Here is a 19,430-nt window from a genome sequence, read left to right as displayed (position 1 = left end):
CATACCTTAACCTGTGTTACTAAGCTAGGATTCTAAATATACACTACGGAGTTGGTTTAGGAAATGTTCTCTCAAATTTACATAAAATGATTCTTAAGCTAGAACAAACTAGAGGAAGAAAATTGAAGACAGTACTCTTGAGAAACATCTAGCTACGCTGGTTTCTCATAAAACAAATAATCCCTGTCAGAGGTGCACTCACAGACATTAGAAACATATGAGAAGAGGGGCACCTGGGTGGCTCTGTTGGTTAAGCATTTGACTCTTGATTTCAGCTCAGCTCATGATCCCAGGGTCATGGGATCAAGCCCTGCATCAGGCTCCTTGCTGAGCTTGGAGCTGCTTGAGATTCTCTAGATTGCTCCCTTGGCCTTTCTGCCCCGCTCGTGCATGCTCTCCCTCTCTTTCTCTCTCTCTCTAAAAATAGCTAGCTAGCTAGCTAGCTAGCTAGATAAATAAATAAATAAATAAATAAATAAATAAATAAATAAATAAATAGAAACATGTGAGAAGAAACTAGAACCTTGGACTGAGTCAGTAGTCATGACAAATCATTAAGTGAATAAACCCTGCATTTCTGGCAGAGGGAACAGAAATTCGCAGAGAATAAGGTGTGTCTGAAAAATGAAAACAAGTTGATGTAGGAAAAAAAATCAGAAAGAGACTATAAAATTAGCAATTTATAATTATTTTAAAAGTGTGGTTTAGAAGAATGGAAACTAAAAGGAAGGAATGTGACCCTGAAAAAGTAATAGGTATGTTTGAGAAACATAATTGAAAAATATGAGAAGAGAATACTGAAAGAAGATTGTTTTAAAAATAAAATGACATTAAATGATATTAAAGTTCTGAAAAATTTGAAAACTTTTACTTATAAGACCATTATTGTGCATTCACATACAGGAAAAAAATTACTTACATAGGAACCTTTTCACTTTATCTGATGTTATAGGCTCAGTTAGAAATTACTGGGGAATCTGAAAGGAAGTTCTTGTGGGTTACATATTAAACAAGCCAGGTACTGGGGGTGAGCCTTATGTTCGGTTTTGGTTTTCTGAGTATTAATCTGGTCATGCCATCCCTAGCGTTAAACTCTTCGGTGACTTCCCTTTGTCCAACATTCTTGCTATGTTTTATATGTTCTTAATTTTATTAATTGAGCATATGCCAAATATTTTATTCTGCATGACCTTTCCCTTTTGCTCTACGTCCCCAATGCCTGGAACAGTCCGGTACATTGTAGGTGTTTAATAAATAGTTGTTGAATGAACAGATAAACTCAAGGTCTTGGCAATGTTGTGCTTTGTGGGAAAGTTCTTCCTGTCCACCTCATCCCTTTTCCTGGCAAGAAATCTTTTCTTGTTCTCTCAGCCTTCCATCCCTGTTTTGTGCTTCCAGAGCACCTTATAATTCCCGGTTATCACTCAGTCATTCACTCAACAGATGGTTTTTGTGTGCTTGCTATGTCCCAATGCCTTCCTAGGCCCTGGGAATGCAGTCCAAAACAACAGACCATCCCAAGTCTTATGAAGTTTATATTCCAGTGAGGTTGGGGTGGGAAGGGACAGACAAGAAGTACGTAAACAAGTAAATACACAGTATTGCGTTTACTTGTAAGTAACCTGAGGAAACATGAAGCAAGCTAAGGGGGAATGAAAGAGCCGAGGAACTGGGGGTAGCTCCTTTACATAGGAGACCACGGAGGTCCTCATGCATTAGACGTTTTTAAAGAGAATGAGGCATTGGCCCTGAGGACTACTGGGGGAAAGTGGTCTAGTTACAGGGAAACGTAAGGGTAAATGCCTTGAGGCACTAATGTTCTAAAAGTATTGTAGGACAGCAATGAGTCCAGTGTGGTTGGAGCAGGGTGAACAAGGGGAAGGGTGAACAAGATGAAGTCAGAGAGGGACTTGTTTGTTTGTTTGTTTTAGTGATGTTTTATCAACCACTGGGATGGGCTTGGCCGAGGGGGAAGGGGATGGGTGTGGCTTCTGCCTTGCACATGGTCAAAGGAGCACCCCGCGTTGAAGATGTAGCCCCAGGACCAGCCGCGAGATGGCGCCAGGCTGCACTGGCCGCTTGAGAATGTGCGGCCCCCGGCTGGGAGATCGGAGGCCGCCAGCGATTCTAGGGGACTCCAGGACCAGCCCTCTGCAAGGCTGGTGGGCCTAAACTCCTTTCCTGAATCCTCAGAGGGGGTTCGCTCCACTTAAGGGATCCCGGTCCCCAGTTCTGGGATCCGTTTGAGGTACAGTTCGGTGGTCACAGCCTGGGACTGGGTCCAGCTCAGCCAAAGCAGCAGAAGGTCAGCATCACCCAGCTCCTTTACGTATTGCTCGGATGGTCTCTGTAGGGAGGGACCCACACAGCCCAGTCCCTACGACTGTGGCTGCTGAGGGCCACGTTACCCACCTCCTGGAAGAGGGCATGTAAGTTTTCCTGGAGATGAGCCAAGCACTGGAGGGAGGCCACTGCGCCCACGGACTGGCTGAGGCTGAGGCTTGCTATTTTAGGGCTTTGGTTTTTATCCCTAAGATATCAAAGCCACGGGAGGGATTTTAGTTCGAGCAAGGTCTCTGCTATGTTAACCATAGAGGGTAAAGAGTAGACAGGGAGATTAGTTAGAAAGTAATGAAAAGGATCTAGAACAGAGATGATGGTGTTTGGGATCTGGGTAGTAAAAACTGTGAGAGGTGGTCAAATTCTGAATACATTGGAACGTTGAGCCAGCAGGATTTGATGAGAGATTGAATGGAGAGTGTGAGAGAAACCAAGTAGGCGAGGATGAATCAGGCCTCTGGCCTGAGTATCTGGAAAGAGTGAGGCTTCAATTTACTGAGATTGGAAAGACAACAGAAGAGCAGAGCAGAAGAGGTTATTCCGGGAGGAGTGTAAATTTGGACACACAAATGAAGAGTTTGAGTTGGCAGCTGTATATAAAATTCTGGAACTCAAGGGAAATGTTCAGGATGGAGATGTGAATAGGGGAATTATTAACATATAGATAGTATTTAAATCCATCTGGAGGATGAAAAGATGAAGGTTGTTGACTCAGCTCTGGGCAACTCCAACATTTAAGGGTGGAGAAGATGAGGCACCAGCACCAGCTGGGGAGGAAAACCAAAAGAAGATGGTGATCAGAGTTCAAGAAAAGGTGTTTAGGAAGATGACAAGGATTATTTGTGTGAAATGATACTAGGTGAGGGGAGATGCCATTTGGAAATTGACCATTGTGTCTACCCGTGTGGACGTCATTGGTGGTTCTGACATTTTGGTGAAAAACAGGTGAAGGCTTCATTGGAACAACTACGACAGGGAATGGAAGCAGATATTTTAAAGACAGAGTGAATTATTTTTTGGAGAACTTTTGCTTTCAGAAGTAGCAGACACATCATAGAGTAGTTGAAGGAAGAGATAATACTCAACGTGCTTACAATGCCTGTGTCTGTAAGAATGGTAAGAACCGTACGTTGTGGTTAACAGTTATGTCCATCTGGTTGACTCCTTTTTGCTTACCATAATACCTGACCTAAGTGAGATGTAGAAGTACAAGCAGACAGGTACAATGTCGCTAAAGTTGCAACCCCAAATTTGTTATCGTTTAGAAATATTTTCAATTGATGCTGCTTTTTCAGAATATGTATTTTGACAGTGGTAAAAAAAAATGAAGTGATCACAGATAATATGATTATTCCACATTTACTCCCCAATTCTCCAGCTGACTTAATTGTGTGAACACTGCATACCACCTTTATTTCGGAAAAACCATGCAATGTGACAGATTAATTTGCTTAAAATATTCAGGACAGGTAGCTTTAATTATCTGTAGCAGAGTTTTTCAAACCATGGAGAAAAGAAAGTAAATCTATTTTTCTTCAATAAAGTAGACTTTGATTTAGGTTTGGAGAGTCTTTAAGGAGTACAGTAGTTGTATGTGAAAGGTTGATTTATTGCTAAGTGATGGTACACATTTATTTAATGAAACGCATTTATTTTATATGAGAATGGTCAATTGTTGTACTATAGATCTGACATCTAGGAAAGCCTGACATCTAGGAAACTACAGAAATGAATGAAGTCACAAAAGATAAGATGAAATATGTAGGTGCAGATAGATAGGGGTGCTTAGCTTTGTTTGATGGATAGTCAAGAGTGTTTGAAAGTTTTAAGCAGGGAAGTGAAATGATCTGAGCTGTGTATTTATTAACTAATATGAAAATTGGCTGCAGGATTGAAATGTATGGAGAAGAGCAGTGTTTTACAAACACAACTCTGAGAGATTTTATTGGATGCTCCTTGAAAAAGTTCCATGGTGAAACAAATAAGGAAATACCAGGTTTCCAAACACTGGATTAAACAGATTTAAAGATGTTTCTTTAATGTAGTCTCTGACTGGCTTTGTGAGTCTCCCAAGTTGAATGCACATCATAGAACTCTTTGTTCAAGAACTCCATTTTTCTTTGGAACAGTTTGACAATTTGGGGCTGTATTATCACTGTGATCTGGATGACCCAACCTGAACTTGAGGAGGAATTATAGGAATGGGAAGGAAGGAAGAGACAATAATGAGCATGCCTTATTGATTAATAGGTGGTGAAAATAGGGAAAGGAAAAAGCCAGAAGAGAAACATCTTGGTCCCCAAAGCTGAATGAGTTTAGCTTAGCACTTAACAAGCTTTGAGATGCTGGGGGAACAACGAAGTATAAACCAGGGCTTTGACCTGGGAAAGGGTTCAAGACGGGAAAGATTTCAGAAGCACAGACACCTGGAGAATAATGGGAATGATTAGAGCATAAATTAAGGATATTGAAGAAATAATAGCTGCTGCTATTTTTTTTTCAGGAAAAATGCAGGGTAGAGCAAAAAAGACTTGTTTTAGAAGAGATATGGCAACAAGTACTTTAAAATAAGTACTTTTTTTTTAGTATATGACTGCATCATTTTCAATGTTCAGACTGAAATATAAAAAAAAAAAAAAAACAACCAATGTAAAAAATGTTTTTCTGCTCAGCATATTAATTCACCATGGCAGGAAAGTGTGATGCCTCCTTCAGAAATCCTAACATACTCAGCATACTTGGGCACTCAGTGTTTTGTGACAAGTCAGGAATTCCTCACTCTTTTAGCTTTGTCATCTTTCCTGTAAGTATTGATGGCGATCCATCAGTGGTAGCCACATCAGGATTACAGTACTAGGTTCCTGTCTCCTCTCCTCGACATGCTCAGAAGTCTACGTTCTGGGCTTTCTGGAGAGCCATCGTTCTCAAAGAAGCATTTGTCCGGGGCGCCTGGGTGGCGCAGTCGGTTAAGCGTCCGACTTCAGCCAGGTCACGATCTCGCGGTCCGTGAGTTCGAGCCCCGCGTCGGGCTCTGGGCTGATGGCTCAGAGCCTGGAGCCTGTTTCCCATTCTGTGTCTCCCTCTCTCTCTGCCCCTCCCCCGTCCATGCTCTGTCTCTCTCTGTCCGAAAAATAAATAAACGTTGAAAAAAAAAATTAAAAAAAAAAAAAAAAAAGAAGCATTTGTCCTTAGAACCGTGCATGTCAGCAATTACAGGTGTATCAGGGAAAGTGTAGGAATTTACTGACTGGCAGAAAAGCTGACAGAGCGCCACCACCTGAAACAAAACCTTTAAAAAATCCAGAAATCTGAAATTAAATGAAATATAACGCACTATGTCCTTTGTTGTATGAATACCCTTTATGTAATTGGGTCTCCCTGCATTTATGATCAGAAAGAAATGGATGTAGCAAAACATGTAAATGCATTTTCAAGGTCAGGATGTGGAGTTTGGAAGAAAAATATCGAGCAGACGGTAAGCTCATAGGAAAATTAAGTCAGCCAGCTCTCCCCAGATGGTCACCTTTATACTGTTTCTGTAGCTTGTGAATTAGGCACCTGTGTTTTCTTCAACTCACTCCCTGCCATGTGATTTCTTGCATTTGACATTTTAATTGAAAATAAAAACAATAAATCCTGATTTTTTTCACCAAAAAAACCCCTTATGTTTTTTACTCTTATTTTTGCTTGGAATGAAGTAACATATTCATATTTGGGGATTCCGAGAATGCTTGTTTGAATTTTATAATTCAAATTGTATGATATGTTATGATAATAAAAATGCAAGTATAGTGGTTTGACACACATAAAGGTTTTCTTTTTTGCATTTTTCAGGAGACTGGCTTGAGTAACTTTTAGGATCTGTCCAATTTCAAAATATATATTACATCTTTTCTATAGCCTGCATTTTAGAAGTAGATCAATGATGTATGATAAGGATAGCCATATAGATTTCATACCTAATTGAATTTAAAATGTTCTTGAATGTGATAGTCACGCGTTCTACTGCACACATCATCTACCCCATGCTTGAGAAGAACATAATATCTTTAAATAAACAATGATTTTCAGGTAAACAATGTACTTTTCTCAGTCACTGCTTTCAGACTTCTATGGCATTTGAACTGGCATTCTGTTATTGAAATGTCAGGTAAAGATAATAAGGCTACTTCTATCAGTGCCTAATAAACCAACACAGTGATTTCTTTTGCATTAATAAGTGTTAACATTGAGATGCATGTAAAAGAAAAGTGATTCCTAAGAGATACCTATTACTTTTTTCTCTTTCTGTTAGAGATAACTTTGATCAATGTAACGGGCCTAAAGCATTAGTAAAATGTGATGAAGTACTTATTTGCACGTGAGTTAAGGTGCTTAGTGTATGTACAAGTAAAGATAAGATAAAACTACTCAGTAAATTATGGCAGGAGTGGTTTAATACCACTTGAAAAACAAATGCTTTTCAAATTAAACTCGTTCATGTGTGAGTAATTTGTCTTGCACTAAAAAAAAAAAGAGAGAGAAAGGGAGGGAGAGAGAATCCATGGTCAGATTTAAGGATTGGAATCTTGTTCCAAAGATAAAGTTAAGCTTATTTTATTTAATATTCTCTCAAATGGAACAAAACCAAGTTATTTACTATAAATTTGAGACCTTGTTGAGTAAGTCATTTCAGGTTTATTGCATTTGCCTGTTTATTTTAGTTAATTAGATCCTAATGACTCATGAATTAGAAAAGGTACAAGTATAATTTTAAGGACATCTAGTGGTCTGTGGGATTAAATTTTTTCATCTGACAAAATATTAAATTACTATTTAATCTAATATGAGCTTGTAGCATCTGTTTTTATGCAATTATGTTACTTGTGAATTTAAACATTAACTCCTCATGCTGTCTACAACTCAACGTCCCAATTCATCTCATAGAACTTCCTTAAAATTACATTTAAAAAAGTTTCTGATACATTTTCATGTACATACAGATTGAATTATTGTTATAGAGTCAGTAAACAGCCTTTTGAACAACAGTGTGTGTTGAATAGCATTAAGCAATTCAACCCTACCTCCAAATATTTCCTCTACCCTCTGGACAGGTATTTTGTTTTGGCTCACTTATTTATTCTGTAAATACTTAATGAGTACCTGTCATGTTACAAACTTAATTAAGCTAGGCATGGACGTCAAAGCAAAACAAAAAGCAATCATGGTTCTTGTTCTCATGAAGCTTACGATCTACAGGAGAGAGAAAGTAGCCAAATAATTATGGGGATAAATGTAAAGTTCAAATAATGATAAATGCTAGGAAGCAAAGATAGATGGTACTATGAGAGAATGAAGGCACGTGGTAGGCATTAATAGTAGGCACTTAATATTTGTTGGCTGGATTAATGAAAGAATAACTGAAGGAAAGGGATAACATAGAGACTTCTCTTAGAGAAAACTTCCCTGAGGAAGGTATATTTGATCTGAGATCTGACGCCTGAATAAGCCTTCACTTGGTAAAGATTGTAGGAAAGGGGGTCTAAAACAAAAATGAAAATAAGTCCTTGGTGGCAAGATAGAACATGCCAGATAAAGAAGAATGAGCCTGTAATAAAAGTTCAAAATAGCCGGAGTGGGTGGTCTTTATTCACAGACAACATGACTGTCTATGTAGGAAATCCTACACAATCTACCAAAAAAGCTACTAAAACGAATTGATTTTTATAAGGTGAGAAAATATACAGTTAACATTAAACTATCAATTGTATTTCTACAGAGTAACAATGAGCAATTAGAAACTAAAAAAAGAAACAGTAATATTTACAATAGCATCAAAACCATGAAATACTTAGAGTCAAGTGTAACAAAATATGTGCAAGAACTGAATACTAAAACCTATAAAACACTGCTGAAAGAAATTAAAGATTTAAATAAATGGAATGGCATTTATTTATGGTATTGGAATACTCAGTATTGTAGGGATGTTAGTTTTTCCTAAACTGTTACAAAACTTCAAGACAATCCCAGTGAAAATGTCAGCAGTCTCTTGTTTAAAAAAAAGAAAAATTAACAAGCTAATTATAAAATTTTCATGAAACTGCAGAGGGTATAGAATAGCAAAATTGAAAAGCAGAAATAAAGTTGGAAGATTTATAGTACTCCTTTATTTCAAAACTTATTCTAAAGATATAATAATCAAGAAAGGGCGGTATTAGTTTAAGTATTGACATATAGATCAATGGAATAGAATAGAGCTTAGAAATAGGCTCTCATTGGGGCGCCTGGCTGGCTCAGTCGGTCTGACTTTGGCTCCGGTCATGATCTCCTGGTTTGTGGGTTTCAGCCCTGCATTGGACTCTGTGCTGACAGCTCAGAGCCTGGGGCCTGCTTTGGATTTTGTGTCTCCTGCTCTCTCTGCTGCTCCCCCCCTCATGCTGTCTCTCTCAAAAATAAATAAACATTAAAAAAATTAAAAAAATAAAAAAGGCTCACAAATACATAGTCAATTGATATTCAATATTTATGCTCAGAAACTCAATGAGGAATGGCTAGGCCTTTCAGTAAATGGTACTATGCAAATTGGATACCTGTATGAACTATATCTGTGGTGCCATATTCAGAAATCAACTCAAAATGGGCCATAAATATAAATGTAAGACCTAAAACTATATTATTTTAAAAGAATGTATAGAAGAAAATCTTTAAGACTTTGGGTTAAGCCAAGATTTCTTAGATTGACTGTAAAACGCACGAGCCATAATAGAAAAGAGTGCCAAATCTAAAATGATTGGTTTTCAAAAAAATGAAAAATAAAATAATTCGTTTTCAAAAGAGATTAAGCAAAATAAAAGCCAAGGAATAAGAGAAAATATTTGTAAAATATATCTGATAAAGGATTTTGTCTAGAATATATAAAGAACTCTTAAAATTCAATAAAAGAAAAGAAATGACCCAATTTAAAACAAAAGATCTGAATAGACACTCCACCAAAGAAGATATATAAGTGGACCCAAGTAAGCATCTGAAAAGATATTCAATACCATTAGCATTTAGGGAAAAGCAAATTAAAACTACACTAAAGATACTCGTATTAGGATTTTTTTAATAGTCCTTATTCCTGTGTATGATTTTTTTTTAAAGGTAAACTGTACCGTGCATGATTATTGGCTCAGTTACAGACAGGATAGAAATGGTTCTCTCATACAAGATCTCTTATGTAGTCTCAATGCCTTCCATCCTCTTTCTCTAGTAGTTACCTTTCATTTGATAATAAACACTCATCTTCCCAAAATTATCCCTGTCCAAAACCTCAGCCAAATCATATTGTGTCCTTTGACCCCAGTTTCCTCAAATGTAAGATGTAGAGTTTGGAACATTAAGTCTCTTCCAACCCTGTGATACTAGTTTACTCTCCTAAAATTGAGACAACTTTTTGATAAAAATCAAGCAAAAATAGCCTCCTTCAGTTACATTTGCCATATCTATGTTATGAATAGATGCAGATAGATATCTAATTCTGGTAAGACCTACTCCTCGTACAATTGTGCATTTTAAAACCATAGCATTTATTTTGATTATTTTTCATAACCCTTTCCCCTGAGGCAAATTCTTACTTTAACTCTCATTACTGATCTATCTGAATTCCACCCCCCCCCCCAAAAAAATGAGTAGTGATAGAGTAGACACGTGAGTATTGATTTTAGGAAATGTTGGATTCATTTTTAAAAATTTTTTTAATGTTTATTTGCTTTTTGAGAGAAGTAGAGAGAGGCAGAGGCATGAGCGGGGGGAGAGTCAGAGAGAGGGAGACACAGAATCTGAAGCAGGCTCCAGGCTCAGAGCTGTCAGCACAGAGCCGGGTGCGGGGCTGGAACTCACGGACCACGAGATCATGACCTGAGCCGAAGTCAGACGCTTAACCGACTGAGCCTCCCAGGAGACGCTGGACTCATTCTTATAATTGGTACACATTTCTGTATACAGCAAGCTATTTTTAATTAGAACTCCAGGACAAAAGCAAGTCTGAACAATTTCAATTAAGTATTGAAAAGGATAGTGGAAAAAGATCTGCCCTGGGATTCAGAGTATCTTAGTTTTGGTTCTGGCTTTATCACTATTTCACACTACTTAGAAGTACTCAACCTTTAGATCATGGACAAGTAAGGTTTTGGTTTCCTCATCTTTAAATTTATGGAGTCTAATTTGATTACCACTAGGGTACCTTCCATTTGAATAGTTGATTGCTTCTATTCAGATTTATTACTTTCAGGCACATAGGAAAATTTAAATTAGGCTCACTGTCTATCGAGAGCACTTTTAAATAACTCATTTTCTTTTACTGTCTTATATTTACTGTTTGTTTACCTGGTAGCAGGGTATTCTATAACTGCCTTTTCTTCGAGATTCTTCCTTTTGAACTCAGCTCTCTGAAGCCATCTTAGCATAAATTCTGTGTTGGCCTGTTGTTTTGGGAACTCAAACTGCCCTCTCCCACCACTCATGTTTTGTGTCCCACTTGTTACTTAATAGCACTCTTGTTAAATGAACCAGTCTTTCAGGCAGAACACTTCTTGTTTTAAGGCCAAAAGAGGATCAGCTAGTCCAAGACACTCATTTTATAGATAAAAATGCTGAAGTTGACAGAAATTAAGCATATTTCCAAAAACTAAGTTAGAGTAACAATCTCAGTACTAGAAACCAGGGCTCTTGGCTTTTTAAGCCTTTGTGTTTTTCATAATACCGTAATGTATTTCTAGAGCAAGTGGATCATGATAAAAGGAAGATTTGTACCAAGGTTGTAGGTTTTTGTTTCCTTTATTTCCTCCCATCTCAAGCATCATAAATGTCAAAAAGATGTGAAACAAACAATAAATTTTAAAAGGTGATGGAGGAGGGGCACCTGGGTGGCTCAGTTAGGCGTCCGACTTCGGCTCAGGTCATGATCTCATGGTCCGTGGGTTCGATCCCCACGTCGGGCTCTGTGCTGACAGCTCAGAGCCTGGAGCCTGTTTCGGCTTCTGTGTCTCCCTCTCTCTTCTGCTCCTCCTCTGCTCTCGCTCTGTCTCTGTCTCTGTCGAAATTAAATAAACATTAAAAAAATAAAATAAAAAATAAAAGGTGATGGGGGATAAAGGGTATTATTAAAAGACAAAATTTTGAAGAATTCCTGGAAGTAACAAGCACATAGGATCAGATCGATGAGTGAAAATAATAATAATCAGTAGTAACATTTATTAGGCATTTACCAGGCACTGTGCTGACCATTTTCATTTATTATGTTATTTATTATGTTATTTAATCCTCAACACACACACACACACACACACACACACACACACACCTGGATAGGTTCTATTATGATCTTTGTTTTAATGAAAAGGAAACTCAGGTAAGGTTAATACCCCCATCTAATCCCCTATGCTCAAATCCCTCAGCTTCCCTGCCTCTGGGTTTTGTCTGTTTCAAATCACTGTGATATTCTGCCAGAACAGAGAAGACTAAAACTCAAAGCATCAACCCGAGAAAGTAGTGCATGGGTATGGGCAGATCCTCCCAGTGAAGGCTACAGAAAAACCATAAACTCAAATACAAAGGGCAGAAGGGATTCCTAGTACAAACATTTGGTAATTGATTAAAGAACTCAGTTGATCGAGTGTATCCCCTCTCTTTTCTTCCTTCTTTAGACTTCAAGACAGTAGCAGTTGTTCCTAGGTTAAAACCTCTCTAAAGTAGGACATTTGAATTTTGGAGTAGGAGCTGAGATGAGAAAAGAGGCATAGCAATATCCCCAGATGCTTTCCAAAGGCCAGGAGTGGACTGAGCCACCATACACAGTGACAGACCATCTCTTTATTACCCCTTGCTGAAGTGGCCATTCTTGAGTCACTTGCATACCTACTCCTGGAAATAAGCTGTTATTATTAGAAACTGTATCCACTGACAGATAGAAATGCATATTTGATTATGGAAGCATATAGTTTAATCTAAGTCTTTAAGTATACATATTAAGCAGAGCAAAAAAATCACTGACTCTTTGAGAATTACCTTCTTTATGAAGAAGGTATATGTATATCTTTATATATAAAATTATCTCAGAGGAAATAGAATTCATAGAGCAAACAGATTGCATTCTTTAAATATCAGAGAAAATCAAGAAAATAATAGGCTGATATGAAAAAGAGACAATCATAAAGAAAAACTTTGAAAATAAGAGATGAAAGATGTAAGGAACCTATCAGAGTTGAAGAATACAATAACAAAATGAAAAATACACTAAAAAGAGAAATACTAGGAATAATTAGCACAAAAATATGGCAAAACAATATTAAAATACCAGTCAAAATTGAATTTAAGCCAAAATTAAATGTGAGAAAGGATAATACTTAATTTAGAGAAAAATTACAAAGAATTTATTAGCCTCCTAAACTTTCATGTATCTGGCATCAGAGTTTTGAAATATATGTGAATGAGGCAAAAACTGATAGTGAGAAAAATTAGCAATTCACACAACTTTCTCAGAGATTAATAGCTCAAACAGACAAAAAAATAAGACTATTTGAGATTTCAGTAAATTACTTAACAAGCTTGAGTACACATATAGGTTTGTATATATATTTATCTATTGTTTTCAGACATCTGTGGAATATTTACCATGTAGGACTCCAAAAATATTATTAAAATAAAAAATGAGAAATCACACAGGTAATATTCTCTGATGAATATGTAAGAAAATCACAAAATAAAGAATAAAAGTGTAGTCTTCTTAAAACCATTCCCTTGGAAACATTTTTTTTTTTTTGATCTAAGTAACATTTGAAATCAAAATTGAATGGTAGACAAGAATGAAATGATCCACTCTGCCAAAAGAAACAAGATACAGCTATAATTGGGATTCTGAGGAAACATGCAGGGTCATTAACACACCCGTAACCTAAGCAAACTACAAGGAAGAAAGTAATAAGAATAAAAGCATACGGTACTAGTAAGTCATAATGACACAAAATATATTTCATAAAAACAAATACTGGATTGTTGAAAAGACCAATAACATAAGTGAAATGTTTTCATGTTTGTCAATAAAGAGAGCACTGGTACAACTTATAAAAAGAGAAAATCCAGATGAAATACACATTCTAAGACCATAGAAAGTATTAAAACTGACAGGTGATAGAAAACTGAAATAGCTTAATAACAGAAGAAATTGAAAAGAAAAGCTAAAACCTATCCTTAAGAAAGGCCCCAGTTCCAAATGAATTTACAGAAATCTACCCTTCAAAGAATAGGGACTTCTAAAATGTTTTAACTAAAACTAATGGAAAATAGTATCTTGTAACTCAATAAATAAAATATTAGCCAGCATTTGGTTAATTCTAATATAACAAATGATCTGATGTCAGAGTAAATGATTATCATAAAACTAACATTTTGTAGAATGGAATCACTGTATACCCATGATTACAAGTCTTGATAAAATAATGAATTTTAGGAGTCAGAAAATTACATACAATAATTATTTTGAGGGGCACTTGGGTGGCTCAGTCAGTTAAGTGTCCGACTTTGGTTCAGGTCATGATCTCACGGTTCGTGGGTCCAAGACCTGAGTTGGGCTCTGTGCTGACAGCTCAGAGCCTGGAGCCTGCTTCAGATTCTGTGTTTCCCTCTCTCTTTGCCCCTCCCCTGCTCATGCTCTGTCTCTCCCTCTCAAAAATAAATAAACATTAAAAAAATTAAAAAATATATTATTTTGATTTTAACCTAAAGTTATTTATTTAGTTAAATTATTTTGCATCATCTTTGAAAATCTTCATTTTAATTTTAGGAAAAAATGTAGAAAATCTTAAAAGATTTTTTAAACAAAGAAAAAATGTCTAAATCACAGGATTGAGATTCATACACCTCATAAATTCAGAAGATGTGATTTTGTTTTATAATTAGGAGAAAATGTACTCAGGTTTGTTTTTGATAATCTTTAATTTTATCCAATATTCCATATAACTATACTTATAACCAAGCAACACTTCATTAGTTACTTGTTAGTTTGATATGAAAATGCAGTAAGTTACTAAACAAGTATTTTTCCTCCTTCTCTATCCCAAGCTTTAGTTTATAAAAGAAACATCAATAGAAAGCTAGAAAGCAGCCCCAGGGAATCTAACATAATGAGGAGAAACTCATTATTTTGTTTTTTACTTGGAAGTTTAAATCATCTTAATAGTAATCATGTTCTTAACAAAATGCATAAACTATTCACTATAACCATTTCTGCAAACTCCAAGCTTCACCTTGTCTTATGAACATCTTTTAAAGATATAGACGTAGATAGTATCACGCTAACCTCACCATGCAATTCCCAAAGTAACTAAGAAATTGGATGACAGTATGATATAGCGGCGATAAGGTAAAAGGGGAAACATATTGTTAAGTAGCTTGATAGCAGAATAATATATCAAAGTGTGTCAGTTTGGATAAAAACATTCATTCATTTTCTAGTAGAGGAGACACTCGAGGACATGGAAAGTTAAATTTGTAAGGTTTCTTTATAACAAGCTCTCTGAAAACTTACCCAGCTTGATTGGGTGTCTCTCCAGCAATTTCTTGATAAAGTCTTTCTCTTCCAATTTCCTGAGCACTATGAAAAAGGGAATTGGGATTTACTAATGGTAATTATGAAAAAAGCCTCCCAGTTTTACAATATGCACGGGTAGAATCACTACCAATATAAAATCTTGGTTGCTTTCTGATGTGCTAAGCTAGGGAAATATTACAGAGCCGAAGGGTCCACATCATTTTGTGTCTAGTATTTTAAGATGCTGAATAATAAGTATTTAACTTTTATTGAGAAATCATTAGATCGGGAGTTGTGGAAGAAAAGGTAAAATACACACACTTCAATTTTAAGGTAAACTTAAAGCTCTGTGAAAGATATTCTGTTCTTTCATCCAGCTGCATCTAGGGTCAGTTGAGGTCATAAATGAAGCATAAATAAATAATAGTGTGGCTGGACAGGCTGGGTAGCTGGGTGTGCACTATTGAGGTATCATATTGCTAATCTGTATGTGGTAGTTTTATTGTATTCCTACAGTCATATATCCAGTATACTTAACTGGCCAGTGGATAAGTGTTCATTATATTCATTTTCTAAGAAACTTCAGAAACAACTTGTCTACACACAAAATGTTGTAGTTTGGACAATGTATTTTAAAATATCTCCCCAGAGAGCTTAAAATAAGACTTCCTTAAAATTTTTCACAAGTGCTAAAATGAACTTTGATATATTTTTGAGTCATACCCACTGGTTCTTACTCCTCCCACTTGTGGAAGGAAGATTAAATTTGATCATTGTAGAAAGATGGAGTCCAGTCCCTTAAATCCTCATTTTCTCAGAATTCACATTTTGCAAGAAGTCTAAATCTTGTCAGTAGGGCCTGACACAGGTATCACTGTTAACTAGTGAATACAAATACTTATATTTATGTCACAAGAAAACCTAATTCCATACAATCAGTTCCACTCAACAAACAATTTTTAAGTGCCTACAACTGTCATGATGCTGTATTGGATACAATGGCATATACAAAAATTAGTAGGACATGGATGTCCTAGTATTTAGTATAGGAGAGGACAGTAGGTTGTTCAACGTCTTTCAAACATGCAAAGACAGATTACATTTTGTTCAGATCTAATTCCTGACAGATTCCCAAAACAATCAAATCAGGTGTTCATTTGCATGGATGCCATGAAGGTTGGAAACAAGAAAAAATGAAATGAGCTAATTTCAAGGAGCAAGGGTATAGTTGGTTGTCATGATGTACAGACACAGATGCGAGATTAAATAGAAAAGTGAGGTGAAACTATAGAAGAAAAGGGAAGACATCTAATATAATAGAAAAGAAAGCTCAAACAAAAGGAAGTGAATTTTGATTTCCTGACGTCTCAGGTAATGCAGGCAAATCAAGATTCAATTTTAGCTGCTTGGGAAAATTAGAATGAATTTAAAAAGGTGGTGAGGGAGAAGGAAGAAGAAGAAAAGAAAAAGGACAAAATGCTGAATATAGTTCCTAGAAAAACTGGGAAGCATTACTCATTCTGACCACATAATGGATTGTTTAACAAAGAAAACTGTATCTTAAGCTTTGTATACCTAAAGATTTGTTTATTGGGTAAGTAATCACTTTCAAATGAAATAGGTACCTTCCATTTCAGAGACTCTCTTAGCAACTACAGCTTTTCGTTTTGGAGCCTAAAGTATTCCTTTGGTTGTGGTAGGTTTGGCAAACACTTTAAGCAGAGTCTGGGCCAGGATTTTGTCATTATATAAATTCATGATTTAACAATTCTAGTATTGTCAAACGTTTTTTGTTATATACTCCAATGCCAGCCCAAATCCCATGAAGAGAAGTCATTCAGTTTTTGATAAATAACACAGAGTAGAATATCTTTAACACCATAGGGGGTGAAGTTTTTAATCTGAGCACATTTAAATTGGGCTGATTATCTTTCGGGTTTACCAGTTAGTCTGCATTTAAGAAACATGGCGAGTTTTTGGTGGATGAAAGCAGAAATGATTGGTAGATGAGAAGGACACACTGATGATCATGTCTTATTAGTAACCGGTAGTGTGAGAGTGTTTTCTTTCACAACACAGCCATGGAAGTGCAAAGCATTATTGACCATTTCTTTCATTTTCTTGGCACATATGCTCTGTTGTACAGCTTTAGATTTTTAAACTGACCATTTATCTGTGTAGTGGGAGCTGATTATGAAGTAGTGAAGAATTTATTGGTGGTTTGAAACTGCCTATGGTAGGAATATTTACACAACAGAAATCAGCAAATGGTACCAGTCAGGGCTTCTGTTTTGTTCTGTTTTGTCAATTTATTTTGGAGAGCTGGTTACTGATTATTTACCAGGACACCACTCTTGCTGTTTTGCTCTGTGCCTCACTCACCATGTTCCAGTGACACTGGTTTTGCCTATTTTTCCAACATGGAGACTTGCTCCCCTCAGTTTAAAGTCTTTGCCCTTTCTATCCTCTTTGTCTGGATGTTCCTCATTTGGATTTTCATAAGGTTGTCTCTTAACATTCAGGTTTCACTCTAAATGTCACCTTTCCAGAGAGGCTTTCCAAGACTATCCTCATCAAGGGACCACCACATGTGACTCAATGTTATCAACCTTAGCTCTGCAACCTGGAATAGTGTCTTCAAAGTGTGCTCCGTGGGGCGCCGGGGTGGCTCAGTCAGTTAAGCATCTGACTCTTGGTTTCAGCTCACACCGTTCATGAGTTCGAGCCTCGTATCGGGCTCTGTACTGACTCTGTGGAGCCTGCTTGCGATTCTCTCTCTCCCTCTCTCTCTCTGCCCCTCCCCTGCTTGTGTCCTTTCTCTCAAAATAAGTAAACAAACTAAAAAAAAAATGTTACATGTTCTTGTATCAGTTCGTTTGTATCTGATTGCAAGTCACAGAAAACTAGGTGGGAAAGCATGTGTTTGTCTCAGAGGCAAGAATCAAGAATCATGGGGTTACACAGTTCAAGGCTAGTACAACAGCTCAGTGATGGCATCAAGGGCTAGGCCCCTTTCTTCTTCCTGCTCCACCTTCCTTAGCATGGGAGGGTTTTCTGTATGATCGCAAAGTGGGAAAAGAGGAAAGGTGCAAAGACCAAATTGCTGAAGGCATATGTCAGCAGTTTGTCCACTTAAAAAGACTTCCTGGAAACCATACCCAGTGCCTTTACACTTAAAACAATTGGCCAGATGACAAGAGTCTGGAAAGAAAAGTATTTTTGCTTTCCAGCTTTTATAGTAGAAGGCAAGGGACATGCGGGTTTTAGATGGTTTTGGAGTAGATAATGTGCATTGTTTGCCACAGAACCCAGTGCATGTTTATGGAATTAGTGGACAATATGCTTTAAATGACCCAGATCCATCTTCACCCAGGTTCCAGATTCAGATGAGTCATAGGTCAAATTCTTCAGTCTGAATGTCAGTCAAGTTGATAAAAATTCACCGCAAAGGAAAAAAGAAAATGATAATTGGATTATTCCAGATCACGAGAAGCACATGCCATTTAAGTCTCAGTATTTTCTTGGTTTGGGTTGTAATGTCCAGCCTATCTTAAAGGAAATCTTTTCAAGATATGTTATCTTGCTACCATGAGGCAGTTGATGATTGATCACTTTTCAATGGTCAAAATATGTTATCAATATGAACATATTGATTATAACATAATATATTGAAGGGTTACCTCCTGAGACTTTGGGTAGTGTTATTTGCCCCAGCATATAATGACCCATGATGCTATGTAAAAAAAATAATAATAATAATTAAACAAATTTTAATGTTTATTTATTTTTGAAAGAAAGAGAGGGCAAGTAGGGGAGGGGGCAGAGAGGCAGACACACACAAAATCTGAAGCAGGCTCCAGGCTCTAAGCTGTTGGCACAGAGCCCGACGTAGGACTCAAACTCACAAACCGCGAGATCATGACCTGAGCCGAAGTCAGACGCCACAGAGCCACCCAGGGCGCCCCTAAAAAAATTTTTTTTGGCCATACCTTTATTTTATTGATACTCCCTTTTCTGTGGCAGCATAGAGAAATAAATAAGAGCATGGACACTGCAGTCAAACATGTGGTTTTGGATCCTGGCCCTATCATTTATTCGTTGTATTGTCTTGACCCAGATAATTCATCTTTCCAAGCCTTAGTTTTTCGTTGTTTATCTTTAAGTACACAGAGGAAACAATAGTAATTCTTTTATTTATTTATGAGGATATTACAAAATGATATAAGTAGGGTCAGTAAGCACTGAATAAATGATGACCATTACCTCACCTTGCTCTGGATCACATAGAAAACTGTCTGTCAGTAGTAAACTGAAGAGATGCCTCTGTGACCAGCTTCCTGCATCAGCGTCATCTGAGAGGACTAATAAAAGAGCAGATTTCAAGGCTCAATCCTCCATGTTCTTTTTATGTCAATTAAAAGAAATTTATGTTTATTTATTTTTGAGAGAGAGAGAGAGAGAGAGAGAGAGAGAGAGAGAGAGAGAGTGCGAGCAGGGGAGGAACAGAGGGAGAAGGAGACACAGAATTCAAAGCAGGCTCCAG

At 36.9% G+C, this 19,430-nt stretch overlaps 1 protein-coding gene across 2 annotated transcripts in view; it reads left to right on the top strand.

The window, feature by feature from the left end:
* The window catches only part of LIN7A (lin-7 homolog A, crumbs cell polarity complex component), a 125,978-nt gene that overhangs the window by 14,887 nt on the left and 91,661 nt on the right, over positions 1-19,430 (top strand). The window lies entirely within an intron of this gene.

Source organism: Felis catus, chromosome B4, assembly GCF_018350175.1.
Source record: "Felis catus isolate Fca126 chromosome B4, F.catus_Fca126_mat1.0, whole genome shotgun sequence".
Lineage (NCBI taxonomy): Eukaryota > Metazoa > Chordata > Mammalia > Carnivora > Felidae > Felis > Felis catus.
The sequence above is the reverse complement of the archived record's forward strand: the minus strand, read 5'-3'. Positions and strand labels throughout refer to the sequence as shown.